The sequence below is a fragment of the Macrobrachium nipponense genome, chromosome 35 (assembly GCF_015104395.2).
Source record: "Macrobrachium nipponense isolate FS-2020 chromosome 35, ASM1510439v2, whole genome shotgun sequence".
NCBI lineage: Eukaryota > Metazoa > Arthropoda > Malacostraca > Decapoda > Palaemonidae > Macrobrachium > Macrobrachium nipponense.
The window spans coordinates 12,831,795-12,849,436 of NC_061096.1; the positions used below are offsets into that span (position 1 = coordinate 12,831,795).

Here is a 17,642-nt window from a genome sequence, read left to right on the forward strand (position 1 = left end):
CAGAATATGCAGCGCGAATTCTTCATTGGAACCTAACCCATTATACATGAGTTTTTCACACACACAAACACAAATGCATTCAAGAACATTTTTGAATCCTTGAGAAACTCTGGAAAAAGTGTTTGTTTAATTCTTTATGTAATTTATTGGTTGTCAAGCTTTATTGTCTATTATATAAAATACCATTAAATAATAATTCTCTATCTCTCTCTTTTACTGAGATGAGGGAATTTTTATGGTACATGTGGTTATGTTTATTGATATTTTGAAATATGATATCAATAATAATACTACAGTCGACCCTCCTATATGCAAGCATTTAAGACTAGATTATGAGTGAAATTCCACAGAATATGCAACTGAGGCTCCCAAAAGGCAAGACCCCACAGAGGACTACAAATTGGAATCTGCCCAAAAGACAGAAAGAGCCAGGGAGAACATAGTCTCCAGGTGTTCAAATCTTCAGAATCAAAACACCAGGTGTTGAGACGGTGAGAAGTATCTCCATCACTGATACATGATCCTTCCTCAATGATGTGGACGTACGTCCAGTGGGACCCTTAGACCCTTCCAAAAACATAGGCCCCTGACGTTGAATCCTGTGGAGAGCACTCTGTAGGATCCCTCCTATTCACCTCACCCCTCCCTGTATAGCCAGAGGAAGTAAGAGAAAATAGGTGAGGAAGATAGACACTCTTGCTCGCCTTGCTAGCGGAACTAGCAGGAGAAGTGAGTTGCGGGCAGCCATCAACCTGCGGTGATGGCCTTCATGTGAGTCTAGGAGGGCATTCTCGCCCTGGAAAACTGCTTTTCCAAGGAGGGTACAAAACTCTTCCATGGCAGGAGAAACACTCCCCGCCACCAAGACCAGTCAGTCACGCAAACGTGATCGTGGCAAGAGTTGGAACCATCCTCCTGACAGGTCCCAGTCCCCTTTGAGGTTGAAACCTCTCAGGAGGACTGAACAGGGAACCTCCAATCTGTCTTACCGCGTGTCCAGTCTCTCAAGACCGTCATGTCAACCCTGGGAACTAAGCGGTCATCGCAAGAGTGACTCACTCCTTTCTTCTGCTCTGTGCCTGAACCATGACGGTGAGTGGACTCAGCGTTAATGACTCTAGATGCATGTGAATCCGCAGATTTGTGTGCACTTAGGGAAGCTCACGAACAATCAACTGACATGGAATTAGTCTTACAGGCAGAACATCTAGGACTAGCAGAACATCTAGGACTAGGTTAGAAATGCGAACCGCAGGTTTGCCCTTCTATGGCTCCCGACATGCTAGACCCTGGGGACAGCATGACAGTTCCTCTTCTCGAAGGAATAGGAGCCAGAGCCAATGGATGAAACACCCAACTGCCACCTTACTCAGTTTGAGGAGGCAGACCCTTAGAAGTCCTGTGACAAGACTTCTTAGGGCAGGGGGAGATTACTTTCTCCTTCTCCTGCTGGGGAGCCTTAGAAGTTGAAGACGACGAAGATGATGATAATGACACTTAACAAGCTTTTTTCTACTTCGCCAACTTCCGCAAGACTTCTATAGGACACAGCACAGTCACCAGCAGAAGTAGTTGATAATCACAAGGCAACTGCAAAGAAGCTGTCCAGTGACAAAACTCCTGGATAACAGCAGCAAATTAACATGATTTTCAGCAAGGGAACAATACACACACTCGAGGGCCAATGTCACAGCATGCAAACGAGTCACAGGTACAACTTTGAGGTTAGGATAGCCAACACGAAGAGATATTCAACCATCTACTGCTGTAATCTATTATCACTCACTGTTAGCCTGTAAAAGAAAGAAAATATGATTAAAAAAGGATAATCCTCTCGCATCCAAGGCACTGCCTCCGAAATGAGAAGGGATCCCTCAAACATCAAAACCACATGCTGGCCCCCTCCTTGCCCAATCAGCTAGTGAAAAGGGCGAAGGAGGAGAGGGAATACTGGGAGAAAAAACAATGAGCAAACTTCTGAATTCTCACTCGGTAACTCCCCAAAGCGTAAGCGTAAATTTCAAATACATAAACTGTCCCACCCTGACATAAAGGGCAAAAATAAGTGATAAAGGTGTAGATACACACTTACCGCCAACCTTCAACACATATAAGGGAAAGTCGGCTGGCAAGGCTTAATACAAGAAGAGGGTTTTTATATAAAATATTAAAGCCAATTAATTATTAATATCAAACACAGCATACAGTCAAACCTCAGTTTTCGTACGCCTCTCTTTTTGTATGATATTTTGTATCAGTTATCGTATGTTTCTTCAGTTTTCATACACTCGGAAATGCTCCATCCAGGGCCCAGCGCGTGACTAGGCCCCGTATCGAGCACCCAAAACAAAGCATCCCACCCTCTTTCATGACCCATTCTACTTTTGTGTTCGTTGTTTTTGTGCTTTTTTTATTCATGTACAACTGCTAAATAAGCCACCATGAGGCCAAAAAAAATTACGAGTGCTAGCCCTTCTATAAAAAAGGCGAGAAACACTATAGAATTTGAGAAAGAACTCGTAGCAAAGTGTTGAAGGAAGTTGCATGTCGATCTCAGTGAGAAAATGCCTACAGCCAGCGCTGCTGTTAGTGAATTTAACACCAGCAGAGGCCGATTTGAAAAATTCAGAAAAAGAATGGCCATACATAATGTACCTACTTCAGTGACTAAGGACATGTTTGCAAAGTGGAATGATGTAAAAAATTTTGAGGAGAATCATCATCTCAACAAAGAAGTTGTAATTCGCATCTCCAACATGTTTAATGACAATGCCACACTTAACTTTAGGCAAATTTTAAAGAAACACCAGAAACAAATGTCTATGGGCAGTTTTGTTGTGCGACAGTGGTCCATTAACTCTCAAGTTGGTCCTAGTGCCAGTCAAAAACGAGGACGGGAAGTAATCTCAGATAATGCCAGTAAAAAACAAAGAGAAGTAACCCCAGATAGGTCCTTGATACCTGCCAGTAAAAAACAAAGAGAAGTAACCCCAGATAGGTCCTTGATACCTGAAGTCCCTCTGGAGGGAGATTCCCCTTCCAAACAATAACCTCTCCTCCTCCATCTCCCCTTCTCTCCATCTTCCATAAGCTAACAAGTGTTTTCCATAAAGGTAAGAGTGATGTTAAAATATTTTTATAATAAAATAATGTTTTGTTTATACTTAAAAAGTAAAATTTGAAAATCGCGGCAGCAATTCATTTGTTTCGGTGTAGTTCGGTACCCCGCCCACTATCGGGGGAATAGGTAAACAATTCAGCAAAGAATCTCAATTTTATTTATGCCTTCTCATCCATGAGAGGGGAGGAGGGTGGGCTCCCATTCTGCAATTACTTGGTAAGTATAAACAAAACTTTATTTTATTAGAAAGATATAATTTTTTTTAAGTAACTTAACAAGTAATTACATAGCTGATTCCCACCTTGTTAGGAGGTGGGATTCATGGATGAACAACTATTGCAATTATAATTGATTAAAGCATGCAAATAGAAAAATCTTGCCAGTTTTAACATAATGCTTGTTAGAGGGGGCCTTACAGCGAGGAATTCACCAAGCGCTAGTTATTATTATTATATTATAAAAGTAGTTTAACCACACCACTGCACTTAATTTCAGCTCTCTTAGGGCTGGTATGAAGGCTTAGATAAAATGCCAGGTCTAGCCCTTAAGACAAAAACTGGGACCAAATAGGTCATTCATGATATATTAAAAACTACACCAAGGCAAATGCTTTCATACTAGAACACATACACCCAATAAATACATTTACTCATGTCCCCCATACATACATACTAAAAAGGTATATTAACCCTCTTACGCCGAAGCCCTAAAAATCAAAACCTCTCCCGCATGCCGAGGCGGGTTTGGAGTGAGCGCGGAAGCGGAAAAAATAATTTTTTAAAAAAATCATAGCGCCCTTAGTTTTGAAGATTAAGAGTTCATTTTTGGCTCCTTTTTTTGTCATTGCCTGAAGTTTAGTATGCAACCATCAGAAATGAAAAAAAATATCATTATCATATGTAAATAATGCGATATATGGTAGCGAAAAAAAAAAATCATCCATAATTGTATTCAAATCGCGCTGTGTGAAAAACGGTTAAAGCTAACGAGTTACTTTCTTTTTTGTTGTATTGTACACTAAATTGCAATAATTTTGATATGTAATACATTGTAAAAAGATAAAAGCAAACCGGAAAAATATTATCACAAAATGATGCACAAATTTGTAACGCGCGGACGTAAAAAAATGTTTTTTTCAAAAATTCACCGTAAATCTAAATATTGTTCTAGAGACCTCTAATTTGTTTCAAAATGAAGAAAAATTATTGAATATTACGATACTGTAAGAGTTTTAGATTAGAATTGCAGATTTCGACCATTTCAGACGAGTTAAAGTTGACCGAATGTCGAAATTATTATATATATACAGTGGACCCCCCGTATTCGCGTTCTCCGGATTCGCGGACTCACACATTCGCGGTATTTTTCTATGAGCAATATCCACAAATTCCTGGTTTTTGTTAGCAATTTCATCATAAAATGCACTTTTTGTGATAAAACTATTAAAAAAACCAAGTACGAAATTTTTTAGTGGTTTTTCTTAAGTTTTAACTAACAAAATAGGCTGTTTTTAGCGTTTTTATAGGGGTTCCAAACATTCGCGGATTCTAAATATTCGCGGGGGGGGTCTGGTACGCATCCCCCACGAATACGGGGGGACCACTGTATTTATTTATAGTCAAATATTTCGGAAATGAGAAAAGCTACAACCTTCAATTATTTTTTGTTGTATTCTTCATGATTTTGCGCACATTTTCATATAAGAAACTCTATAAAACAGCTAATATGAAAAGGAGCAAATATTAGGATAATGCGACGTACATATTTCGGAGATTTTCGGCCACGAATCGGCGCGCGGAGGGAAAGAAAGTTTTTTTTTAAAATTCACCATAAATCTAAATATTGTGTTAGACACTTTGAATTTGTTTCAAAATGAAGATAAATGACTGTATATTACTAAATTGTAAGAGTTTTAGCTTACAATGGCGTTTTTCAACTATTTCGGTAGAGTCAAATTTGACCGAACGTGGTTTTTTTTCTATTTATCGTGATTTATATGCAAATATTTCGAAAAAAGAGAAAAGATACAACCTTCAATCATTTTTAGCTGTATTCTACATGAAATTTTCCTTACGTCCACGCGGAAGAGTTACCGCGCGGACGTAAGGAAAATTTTTTTTTTTTTCATAAATTCACCATAAATCAAAATATTGTGCTAGAGACTTCCAATTCGTTGCAAAATGAAGGTAAATGATTGAATATTACTAGAATATAAGAGTTTTAGCTTACAATTTGCGTTTTTTCTTTTTCGACCATTTCGGTAGAGTCAAAGTTGACCGAAAGTTGAAATTTTTGCACTTAACGTTATTTATATGAAAATATTTCTAAACTGATAAAAGCTACAACCATGGTTTTTTTTAGTTGTATTGTGCATGAAATTGCGCACATTTCCCTATATAAAACTATATGTAACGGCAAATTTAAAATGGTGCAAACATTAGGACAATCACACGAAAAAATTTATCGGAAGAGTTACCGCACGGACGTAAGGAAAATTTTTTTTCATAAATTCACCATAAATCGAAATATTGTGCTAGAGACATCCAATTTGCTGCAAAATGAAGGCAAATGATTGAATATTACTAGAATATAAGAGTTTTAGCTTACAATTGCGTTTCTCAACCATTTCGGTAGTCAAAGTTGACTGAAGGTTGAAATTTTTGCACTTATCATTATTTATATGAAAATATTTCAAAACTGATAAAAACTACAATCATGAGTATTTTCTTGTTGTATTCTACATGAAATTGCGCACATTTTCATATGTAATACTCCATGTATCGGATAATTTAAAATGGTGCAAAAATTATGTCAAAGTGACGAAATAATTTTTGAGATGTGTCACTGATACTTTTTAGTGCGATAAGAAAGAAATTCGCGCTTGTGTGCCTGCGTAGCGATTGTGGACAAAACAACGCCTTGATCCGTGAACTCCCAGCATCCCCCAAGGCGCGTGATTCAAAAGTTTTCGGCTGGTAGGCCTATAAGTATTTTTCCGTGAATTTAAAAATAAACTTTTTTGAGTCAACGTATGATACGTCCAATCGGCATACGGAAGACATTTTGACTCGACGTTTAATACGTCCAATCGGCGTAAGAGGGTTAAAAATCAGAATTTGTTACCGTATATACTCGTATATCATGGGACTTTTGAAGACCTACTTTTGGAGTTAAATTTAAGGGGGTCGCATCATACATGAGATATAAAATTCGAGTATATAATAATCACATATTAGTATCATATGATAAAATACAAACATAATGAATATGCATTTTTTCCATGGATCTTTTAAAAAGTTATGCTTTACTTCACTGCATCCAATAATAATATGTATTTTCGTACTACTATTTGTTTATATTATGAAATATAAACAGAGCAATCAATGTTCTGGTTTGGAAATCTGCTAGGGGCGATTGAAAGATAAGTTTGTTTATCTGTACTGAACTCAATTCAGAGCGACTTTCTTGCTTCTAGTTAGCGCAGATGAATCTCAAGATACAGTGGACCCCCGTATCTGTGTTCTCCGGATTCGCAGACTCACACATTCGCAGATTTTTATCTGGAATGTTTCCCCGTATATTTGTGGTATTTTTCTGAGAAACATTAACAATTTTTTTTTTTTTTTTTTTTTACTAATTCATCATAAAATGCACTTTTTTGTGATAAAACTATTAAAAAACCATGTATAAATATTTTAAGGGGGTTTTTCTTGAGTTTTACCAAACAAAATAGGAGGTTTTTAAGCATTTTTATAAGAATTCCAACTATTCGCGGGTTTAACTATTCGAGGGGGGGGGTACGCATCCCCCGCAAATATGGGGGGACTACTGTGATCTACTTATATGGGACATGGTTATTTTACGTTATACGAAGTGTTTCCAAGTCGAAATATCATTTAAAAACGAACCGTTTGTGAACGAAATTTAGTTATTTTTTTGTTAGTAGATGGCGTTGAGGGCATGTTTATTGCACAAACAAAAATCAACAGATTCCGTTCGATATTTTCACTTGATCTATTCAGAATACTACGAGATTTATATATTTATTTTTTATTGAAGTGAAAACATTAAAACGTGTTCTTTCATGCCAAATAGTTTTGATTAGAACATGTTTCTCTCTAATATTGTTTACAGTCGAGTTTGATGGTACTAGTTTGCTAGAGTTTCATCCATGTTGCCGATGCACGATAATAGTAGTTAGTGGATCAACATTCTTTCCTCAACTTTAGCTAAAACTTACAGATTAAATTTAGCAGTATACATGACCTTGCTGAAATTTTCTACACAGAAAGTAAGGATATACATACTAGTAATGAAAAAATATATCAGTCCTATTCTCCTTAACGTTATTTGTAACGTAACTATGGTATTTTTTTTTTTTACTATCGTACGATGGTTAAAATGCAAGCAAAAAGGTTGTTGTTATCAGATTCAGTTGAACTTATTCATAGCAAATGATACGGGAGATACGTGATAAAATAATTTTTAAGGGTAAAAATTTGGGGGTTGCATGATATCCGAGATCGCATGTTACACGAGCATACATGGGTAACTTTTTGAAATTTTGTTTTAAAATTCACTAAATGCTCCAATGTTTTATATTTAATCAATTAAATCATAGTTCCTCAGAAAAGTCAAAATTGGAACTACAGAAAATGTAAGAGATTCTGACAAAATTTCTTGTATTGTTTTATTTCCAAAAGTTGACAGTCTTTGTTGGTCATACTTTGAACACTCACACAATACATCCCAGACAGTTACCAACACCTTGCACTCTGAATACTTGGGAGCAGGGTCGCGTGGGTTGCTCATCAAGTGCCCATGTGTCAGATGAGCGTGGTCTATACAGAGGCAGGTCAATGTTACTTGTGCATGTCTCTCCCTCTGATATACTGAACTCCATTTATTAACATCGAATCTTATTTGTTTTAATTTATCATTTTCCGGTTCTTCATTTCATACATTTTGCCATTTATCTACAATTACTGTTTTTATATATCTTAATATAATCGCTAGTAGGGATGTTTACATTTGCTTTCATCATGTGGACTGCTTCTTTAACATCCGCTTCATTTCCTCTTACCCCCCAAATGAGCAGGGATCCAACATATTTCAATGTTTTTTGGATAATAACTCTAAACAGCTTCTATAGTGCTTCTTGAGTTGCTAAAAATCACAAAATTATTGAATGATGTTTGCTTTATAATTCCGATGGCTACTTTGATTGCACACAACTGCTGTGAAGACTGAGGCATTACTGGGTAAGAAAATTGATATGTTTTGTTTTGGGATATAGCTGCATATCCTACTCCATGTTGCGATTTAGACCCATCAGTATATATTGCATAATGTGAACTTTTTTGTCTTATATATTCTATAGTTTTTTGTCTATGGTGTTCTGGGGTATATACGTACCTTTTTTTTATAAATATTTCAAGGTACTTGCATATTTACATTCAATGACTTGAACAGTCTATTAGCTCTAACTGGGAAATGTGGAGAATGATTGTTTATATAGACATCCCTTACCTCAAACAGATTTTTTGTTGGTGAATCACTTGTCTTGATTCTTAATGCACTTTTCATGGTTATGAATTCTCTATGGAGGGACAGTGGCAGTTCACTACATTCAACTTGTACAGAGGAGACTGGTGAGGATCTAAATGCTGCTCCTGTGCATATTCTTAGGCCTTCGTTGTGAATTGGGTCTAATATTTTCTGTGCTGCTTCTGAAGCTGACCCATATATTTCACTTCTATAATCAATGATTCATAACACTGTTGCTTTATAAAGTAGAGTAAGAGTATGTCTATCAGCTCCCCAATTTGTGAGAGTTTTTAATTAGATTTAATGCTCTTTTGCATTTCGATTTTATGTAAGTTATATAAGCTTTCCAGTTCAGGTGTGCATCAAATATCAAACCTAAAAATTTTGAAGCTTGGCTAATTGGTATATTATAGTTTCTCATTTTTAATTCTGCTTCTTCACCTTTTTTTCCAAATTTTACTTTTATAAAACATGACAGCTTGGGTTTTTTCTATGGAAAATCTAATGCCTACTGATGAGGCCCATTCATCTATTTTTGTTATAGTTTTATTAATCATTCTTTCTGCATGTTTTATATGTGATGCTGTATATGGCAAAATCATCCACATACAAGTTACTTTTAATTCCGATTCATAGCATGTTAGTGATGTCATTAATTGCCAATGTGAACAGAGTATACCACTAAGGACGCTACCTAGTGGAACTCCATTTGCAAATGGAAATATTTTGGAAAAAACATGATCTATTCTCACCTGAAAAGTGCGATCAGTCAAAGTTTTTAACAAATTTAGAAAGATGACCAAGTATGTATTATTATGTAATGATTTTAATATTGCATACCTCCATGCAGTGTCATATGCCTTTTGAATGTAAAAAAAGACAGCTATTGTAATTTGTTTTCTTTCAAATCCTCTATATATATGGTCTTCCAAACTACACAGAATCCAATGTATATCTATTACGTTGTGAACCAAACTGAGTAGGACTTAAAATTTTATTTTCACAAATGTACCACGCAAGTCGTGGATTTACCATTTTCTCCAATAACTTCCATATACAACTTAAAGATATAGGTCTATGATTATTCACATTACTACTTTTCTCTGTTTGGGTATAGGAATTATTATTGCATTTCGCCATTCATCTGGAAACAAGTTTTGGAGCCATAAATGATTGTAAAATTTTAATAAGTATGATTTTGCAAAAGGTGCTAGGTGGCAAATCATCTCAAAGCAAACATCGTCACTTCCAGGGGCAGATTTATTGCTGTTCAAGAGAGCATATTCTAACTCAACCATATTGAATTTCTCATTATAATAGTATATATTTTCCTTCGTCTCAAAAATGATATTGTAATGATACAATTAAGTTTGTTCATACTTACCTGGCAGATATATATATAGCTGTATTTTTCCGAATCCGACAGAAATTTAAACACTTACGACACACGCAGTGGGAGTCAGGTGGTTAGTACCCATTCCCACCGCTGGGAGGCGGGTATCAGGAACCATTCCCATTTTCTATTCATAATTTTTATTTCCACTGTCTCCTGAGGGGAGGTGGGTGGGTACTTGATTATATATATATCTGCCAGGTAAGTATGAACAAACTTAATTGTATCATTACAATATCATTTTGTTCATGAAACTTACCTGTCAGATATATATATAGCTGAATCCCACCTTTGGTGGTGGGAGTAGACAGAATAGAAGATTTTAGGAAACATATATATGTAGATAATTGATATCTTGGTTCCTTACCTGTTAGCATAGCTGACTTCGTGGTTACTGCCGCGTAAGTCTGCTTGTGCTACTAGAGTGCCAGCAAGGGTAGGAGACCTATAAAGCTGGTGCACTCCAGATGATCTGTCAACAGGGGCGAGACCACGACGTGACTAGACCATTGACCATACAAATGAGGGCAACGAAGTAAAACCAAACCACCTGGCGTAGCCTACCAAAAGTATCCCACTTAGACTAAGCTAATGGAAGGGAGATCCGCCGCAGGCGGTCAACCCCACAACCATAACACAAGTTTCAAAAACTCCCCTAACCATTAAAGGATAGGATGAGCGCTACCTCCTGCCCCCCAAAAACAGTGTCTGCAGCGACGTATGGTCCGAGCGAGTAACAATTTTTCGTATGTTGCTTTCACCTCCCGCAGGTAGTGTGAAGCGAACACCGAATTGCTTCGCCAATAAGTGGCGCCCAAAATATCTTTGATTGCCATCTTTTTGTGAAAAGCCACCGAAGTAGCAATAGCCCTCAACTCGTGGGCTTTCACTTTCAGAAGCTCCATGTCACTTTCACTACACTTTTCATGGGCTTTCCACTTAACCGTACTTCTTAAGAAGAACGCCAGTGCGTTCTTCGACATCGGAAGATCTGGTTTTTTCACAGAGCACCACAAGTTCTCCGAAGATCCTCTGCATGCTCTGGTTCTCTGCAAATAAAATTTGAGAGCCCTGACAGGACACAGGACTCTCTCAGCTTCAGGTCCCACTAGCTCCGACAACCCTTTGATCTCGAATGTCCTCGGCCAAGGGTTGGAAGGGTTCTCGTTCTTTGCTAAGAACGTAGGACTTAAGGAACAAACTGCGCTATGATCCTTGAACCCAATGTGCTTGCTTATGACTTGAATTTCGCTAACCCTCTTCGCCGTCGCCAGAGCGGTTAGGAAAATGGTCTTCTTAGTAAGATTCCTAAGCGAGGCTAAATGGAGCGGTTCAAATTGACTCGACATGAGAAACTTAAGTACCACGTCTAAGTTCCACGATGGTACTCTCGGTTGGAGAACTTTCACAGTCTCAAATGATCTAATGAGATCATGAATGTCTTTATCATTCGCTAAGTCGAGTCCTCTATGCCTGAAGACCACAGAAAGCACGCTTCTGTAGCCTTTAATCGTGGGAACGGCTAGTTTCGCTTCTTTCCTAAGGTGAAGAAGGAAATCTGCTATCTGGCTCACAGAGGTTGAGATGGAGGAAATGCCCTTCTTCTGCACCAACTTCTAAAGACAGCCCACTTTGATGGTAAACTGCGATTGAGGAGGGCCTCCTTGCGGTGGCAATCGCCGTTGCCACAGGTCTTGAAAAACCCCTCGCTCTGGCCAACTTCTTGATAGTCTGAACGCAGTCAGACTCAGAGCGGGGAGGTTTTTGTGGTACCGGTCCTCGAAGTGGGGCTGTCTGAGTAGATCTTTCTTGGTTAGGGGCAGAGTCCTTGGAAAGTCTACCAGGAAGGACATCACCTCCGTGAACCAGTCGACCGCTGGCCAGAAGGGGCGATGAGGGTCATCCTCGCTCCTTCTGATGCAGCAAAACTTCCTCATCACTTCCCCCGAGGATTTTTGAATGAAAAGCGTAAATGTCTAGTCCCGACCAATTCCACAGTAGGGCGTCTACTGCCACTGCTCCCGGGTCCAGAACTGGGGAGCAATACAGCGGAAGTCTCTTCGTTCGGGAAGTTGCGAAAACGTCCACATGAGGACGTCCCCACAGCTTCCATAGCGCCTGGCATACTTCCTGATGAAGGGTCCATTCCGTCGGCAGAAGCTGTCCTTGCCGACTGAGAAGGTCCGCTCGCACGTTTTCCACGCCTGACACAAATCTTGTCAGAATCGTGACGTTTTGCGACTTCGCCCAAATCAGGATATTCTTCGCGATGGCGAACAGAGAAGGAGAGTGAGTTCCCCCCTCTTTCTGAGGTATGCCAAGGCTGTGGTGTTGTCCAAGTTTATCTGAACCACTTTGTTGGAGACTTCCTCTTGGAAGAACCTTAGAGCAAGGTAAACCGCTGAAAGTTCTTTTAGATTGATGTGCCAGGACACCTGTTCCCCTCTCCAGGTGCCTGACACTTCTCTCCCCTCCCAGTGTTGCTCCCCAACCCGTGGAGGACGCGTCGGAGAACAACACTAGGTCGGGGTTCCGAAGCTTGAGCGAAAGTCCTTCCGCAAGCTTCTTTGGATCCAACCACCATTTGAGGTGCTTTTTCACTTCTTCCGTCAAAAACAAGACCTCTTCTAGATCCTGTTTGCGTGACCAATTGCTTGAGAAGAAGAACTGAAGTGGTCGGAGGCGTAACCTTCCCAGAGAAACAAACTTCTCCAGTGAGGAAATGGTCCCCAGCAGACTCATCCATTCCCTCACTGAGCATGTTTCCTTCCCTAGAAAGGCTGACACTTTGTCTAGGCATTGAAGTTGCCGCCCCTGGGACGGAAAAGCCCAAAAAGCCACTGAGTCCATCTGAATCCCCAGATAGACTAAGGATTGAGAAGGAGTCAGATGCGACTTTTCGAGATTCACCAGAAGTCCCAGGGACCTCGCTAACGACAGAGTCGTGTGAAGGTCCTTCAGACACCGGTCTTGCGATGAGGCTCGAATAAGCCAGTCGTCTAGGTAGAGAGAGATCCTTATTTCCGCAAGATGGAGCCACCTCGCAACGTTCTTCATAAGAACGGTGAACACCATCGGCGCCATGCTGAGACCGAAGCAGAGTGCCCTGAATTGGAAAACCTTCCCTTTCAGGACAAACCGCAGGTATTTTCTTGATCGGGGATGGATGGGGACGTGAAAGTATGCGTCCTGAAGGTCTAAAGAGACCATCCAATCCCCCGGTCTAGCACGGATTGAGGTGTCTCCATCTTGAACTTCTGCTTGGTAACGAAGCGATTTAGACTGCTGACATCCAGAACGGGGCGCCACCCCCCTGACTGCTTCGGCACTAGGAACAGACGGTTGTAAAACCCCGGAGAACTCCGGTCGAAGACCTGTTCCACCGCCTGCTTCTCGATCTTTTGATCTAGTAGATCGTGAAGCACTTTCTTTCTGCTTTTCTCCCTGATACGAAGGAGACAAATCCTTTGGTGTCGAAGCAACAGCGGGGGTAACTTCAGGAAAGGAATTCTGTACCCCTTCTTGACGATGTCCAGAGACCAAGCGTCGGCACCTCTCTCTTCCCAGGCTCTCGCGAAATGTAGAAGTCTGGCTCCTACTGGTGGCTGAAGGACTTCCCTCTCACTTCTTGCTCTTGGAGGGAGCGGGAGTCTTGCCTCTGAAAGAGCCTCTTCCTCGAGGGGCTGGCTTCGAGGAAGAAGCAGATCGAAAGGGCTTCGATTTCTTCAAAGCAGAGGACCCATAAGACGAAGTAGTTGTAGGCTTCCTGGAAGACTGTGCCAGAAGGTCTTGGGTTGCTTTCTCCTGGAGACTGGCAGCTATGTCCTTTACCATAGACTGGGGGAAGAGATGTTCTGAGAAAGGAGCGAAAAGAAGATCCGCTTTTTGCGCTGGCGAGACCGACTTTGCAGTAAAATTGCAAAAAAGTGCTCTCTTCTTAAGCAGTCCCGTGCTGAAATGAGCAGCCAATTCCTCAGAACCATCCCTGACGGCCTTGTCCATGCAAGACAATACACTGGACAGCTCCCCCAGACTGATGGAATCAGAACTCCTGGACCTGGCATCCAAAACTCCTAGGCACCAGTCAAGAAAATTAAAGACCTCTAGTGTCCTGAAGAGGCCTTTAAGGTGAAAGTCTAACTCACTATGCGTCCAAGAGACCTTAGAGGAAGACAGAAAAGATCTTCTGGCGGCATCCACAATACTACCAAAGTCTCCTTGAGCCGAGGCTGGAAGCTTAACTCCGACGTTTTCTCCCGTCTCATACCACATACCAGCTTTGCCACAAAGTCTTGAAGGTGGTAAAGTGAAAGAAGTCTTGCCTGAAGCTTTCCTCTTTTCCATCCAATCATGGACCTTGCGAAAAGCTTGCTTCGTAGAAAGCGACTTCTTCATTTTCACAAAGCCCGAGATCTTAGTAGCTTTGGATGACGAAAACTGAGAGGGAGGAGTACGTGGAGCTTCAGGTTGGAGTGTCTGCAAAGACTGACTGTAGCAAACGAGTCAAAACCTTGTAGTCCGTCGAAACTGGAGCCAACTGCTGTTCTTCGTCCACTTCGACGAAAGCGTCACTAATTTCTTCTTCAGACACTGGAGAAGTCGGAGGAAGTAAGGAAGAGTCACGAGCTTTCTCAAAAGAGAAAGAGCGGCGAACAGGAAGAGTTCCCGCTTCCGCTTCCGCTTGCGGAGGTGGAAAACTGACGTCCGTAGGCGCGCGCTTGGCGTCCGAAGCCAATCTACTGGCGCCGACTGAAGCACGCTCGACAGCAACAGGTGTACACCTGACGTCCACTGGCGCGCGCTGAGCGTCCACTGGCGCGCGCCGAGCGTCCACTAAAACGCGCTGAGCGTCCACTGGCGCTCGCTTACCTTGCACCGAATCACGCTCGGCGTCCACTAAAGCGCGCTTGACTTTCACAGAAGCGCGCTCGGCATCTAAAGAAACGCGCTTCTTATCAACAAGTTTCGTAGCAGCGGAAACAACCGCTTCACGAGAGCGAGAAACTAATTTCTCGCCTCCTCTAGAAAGTTGCTGGGGAGCAGAACGAACTCTAGAGGGAGACTCAAACGGAGAGAGAGACGAGCGAGGAGAGGGAGAGGGAGAACGCCTCGACCTCTTCACAGGAAGATTGTCATCCTTCTTACGGCGACGTGGAACAGTCTCTCTTGAAGAAAAAACATCTTGAAGTTGCTGCTGAAGAGACTGGAGAATCTTGCTTGTAGGTGAAGCCTCCTTTTCTGGGGAGGGGCTGATCCTGTGAGCAGGCGAGTGGCGAGGGGACGCCTTCTTCCCACTTCACGCACCTTAGAGCGACTGCGGCGCTCGAAAGAAACATCTAGGAAAGACTCCGCCTCCGAATAATCCTTACGCTTCTTCTGCGGAGGAAAAGCAGCAAACGCACTATCAGGCGACGAGCAAAGTTCCGGAGAACAACTTGGACGTGAAGCGTCCCGAACGCGAGCCGTCCTTTTTCAGCGGACGTGATGCGGTATGAGAGCTCCACCCCTTGCGCGGGGAGGAAGCTTCAGAAGAAGAAAAGCACTCCTTGAGAAGACGTGCACGCGCATGCTCCTTGGCAGTCTGAGTAGGTTCGTCAGAAGCTGCCGAAGGCACGCCAGATCGGTGGGGGTTCCTCGTAACCCTCCTTCGACTTTCGACATGCTCTCTCCCCGTAACCTGGGAGTCAAGCAGAGGTCTAGGTCTAGAGGCGGAATGAGGCCGATCTGATGCACCCTCCACTACACAAGGGGCACTTTCACTGCACTTCTCTTCACTTTTGCTCTCCAGAGCTAACACTTTTGATTCTAAGTTACGAATCGATTCAAGAATTAGCGATAAAGTATTACCTTCTACCGACACTGCTTCAGGGGCCGGAGGCAACACTACAGGGGTAGGAGCATAATCTACAGAAGGAGGGTTAGCAGGAGAATCATTAAAATCTTGCCTACCTGAAACACTCCTGGAGGAAGACCTCCTTAACCTATCTCGCTCAAGTTTCTTAAGATAGGTTTCATACGCCTTCCACTCAGACTCTGTTAATCTTTCACACTCCTTACAACGACTTTCAAACGTACATTCATTCCCCCTGCAAACCTTACAAACAGAATGTGGGTCTACTGAAGCTTTCAGTAGCCTACCTCTACATTCGGACATAGAACAAAATCTAGCGCTAGCAGAACTAGACCCTGACATCTTGATCAAAGAAAAATCAATACCAAATTCAAATCAATCCAAAGTCAACGTGTGCCAAGCCACCGATCCAATTCAGATACCAAAGAAAAAACCAAAAGGGATACTCAAGTAGCTAGTAAGTTTCCAAAATCTGGACGGAGGTGCTGCAAACAGGTGTTTCCAGCACCGGCGACAGAAAAATTATGAATAGAAAATGGGAATGGTTCCTGATACCCGCCTCCCAGCGGCGGGAATGGGTACTAACCACCTGACTCCCACACTGCGTGTGTCGTGTTTAAATTTCTGTCGGATTCGGAAAAATACAGCTATATATATATCTGACAGGTAAGTTTCATGAACAAATTAAAATATAATAGATTCTGCTTTGTTTTTTACTATTTTATTTTTTACTATTTTAAAGTGTTTGAATAAGGAATAGCTTTGTCTGCTGCCTCTTTAATTAAGGAGACAAAGAAATCTTTTGTCTCATTGTGATTTCTCAAATAATCATACGGCAGTATCTTTTTGGTATGCAAGTTAAAAATGTCCCAATCTGCTTTTTGCATGTTATGTGGAAAATATGGTTTTGGTTCATTATTTAACAAGGATATTATGGGAAAATGATCACTTGACTAGGAGTCATCACATATATTCCAATCTAGTCTGTCAACAATATTTGTTGAACAAAGGGTGACATCTACATGGAAAATGTGCCATTGGTTCTGGAATAATAAGTATTTACTTCGCTGTCATTCCGACAACAAAGATGATTAGCGTTCATTGAGTTTTCTATTTTTGCTCCATCTTTATCTGGCGTAATATTGTTATAGTCCCAAATTGGATTATGTCCACTAAAAATTACAGTTAATATTGGCTTCTTAAATTCTTTTATTACTTTCTTGTCCATGGCATTTATTTCACTCACCCTTTTAGCTATAGACAGGGCTACTAGAAATAGGGTCTTTCTCGTCAAATCTCTCAACGATGCTCTTTGCAATGGCTCACACAGAGGGTCTGACAACCAATTAAGTACAACCAAGATGATATCTTTGAACTTTTGGGCTTTTCTATATCAAAGGATTTAATGAGATCTGCAAGAAAACTATCCGTCGATACCTCCAATCCTGTGATTGAAAACTGATCCCAACATTACCTTATAACCTTTGATAGTCGCGGTAGACAGATTCCTATCTGTTTTCAGATATAATAGAAAATCTGCTATATTTCCGTCATAGTTGTCTTAGAGGACAAAATATTATGTTCTTTACACAGTCCACTTTGCCTGGTAGACATTACTTGAAGATTCCCTTCTGTATTGAGAGAGAGCTCTTGGCGATTGTTTTGAAAACCCCTTCGCTCGTAAGAGTTGTTGGACAATCTGTAAGTGGTTAGGGACAGAGTGGACAGTT

General features: G+C 41.0%; 1 protein-coding gene across 2 annotated transcripts in view; it reads right to left on the bottom strand.

Moving 5' to 3' along the window:
• LOC135208429 (uncharacterized) overlaps positions 1-17,642 on the bottom strand; it is a 316,957-nt gene that overhangs the window by 276,305 nt on the left and 23,010 nt on the right. The gene's annotated exons all lie outside the window — the stretch shown is intronic.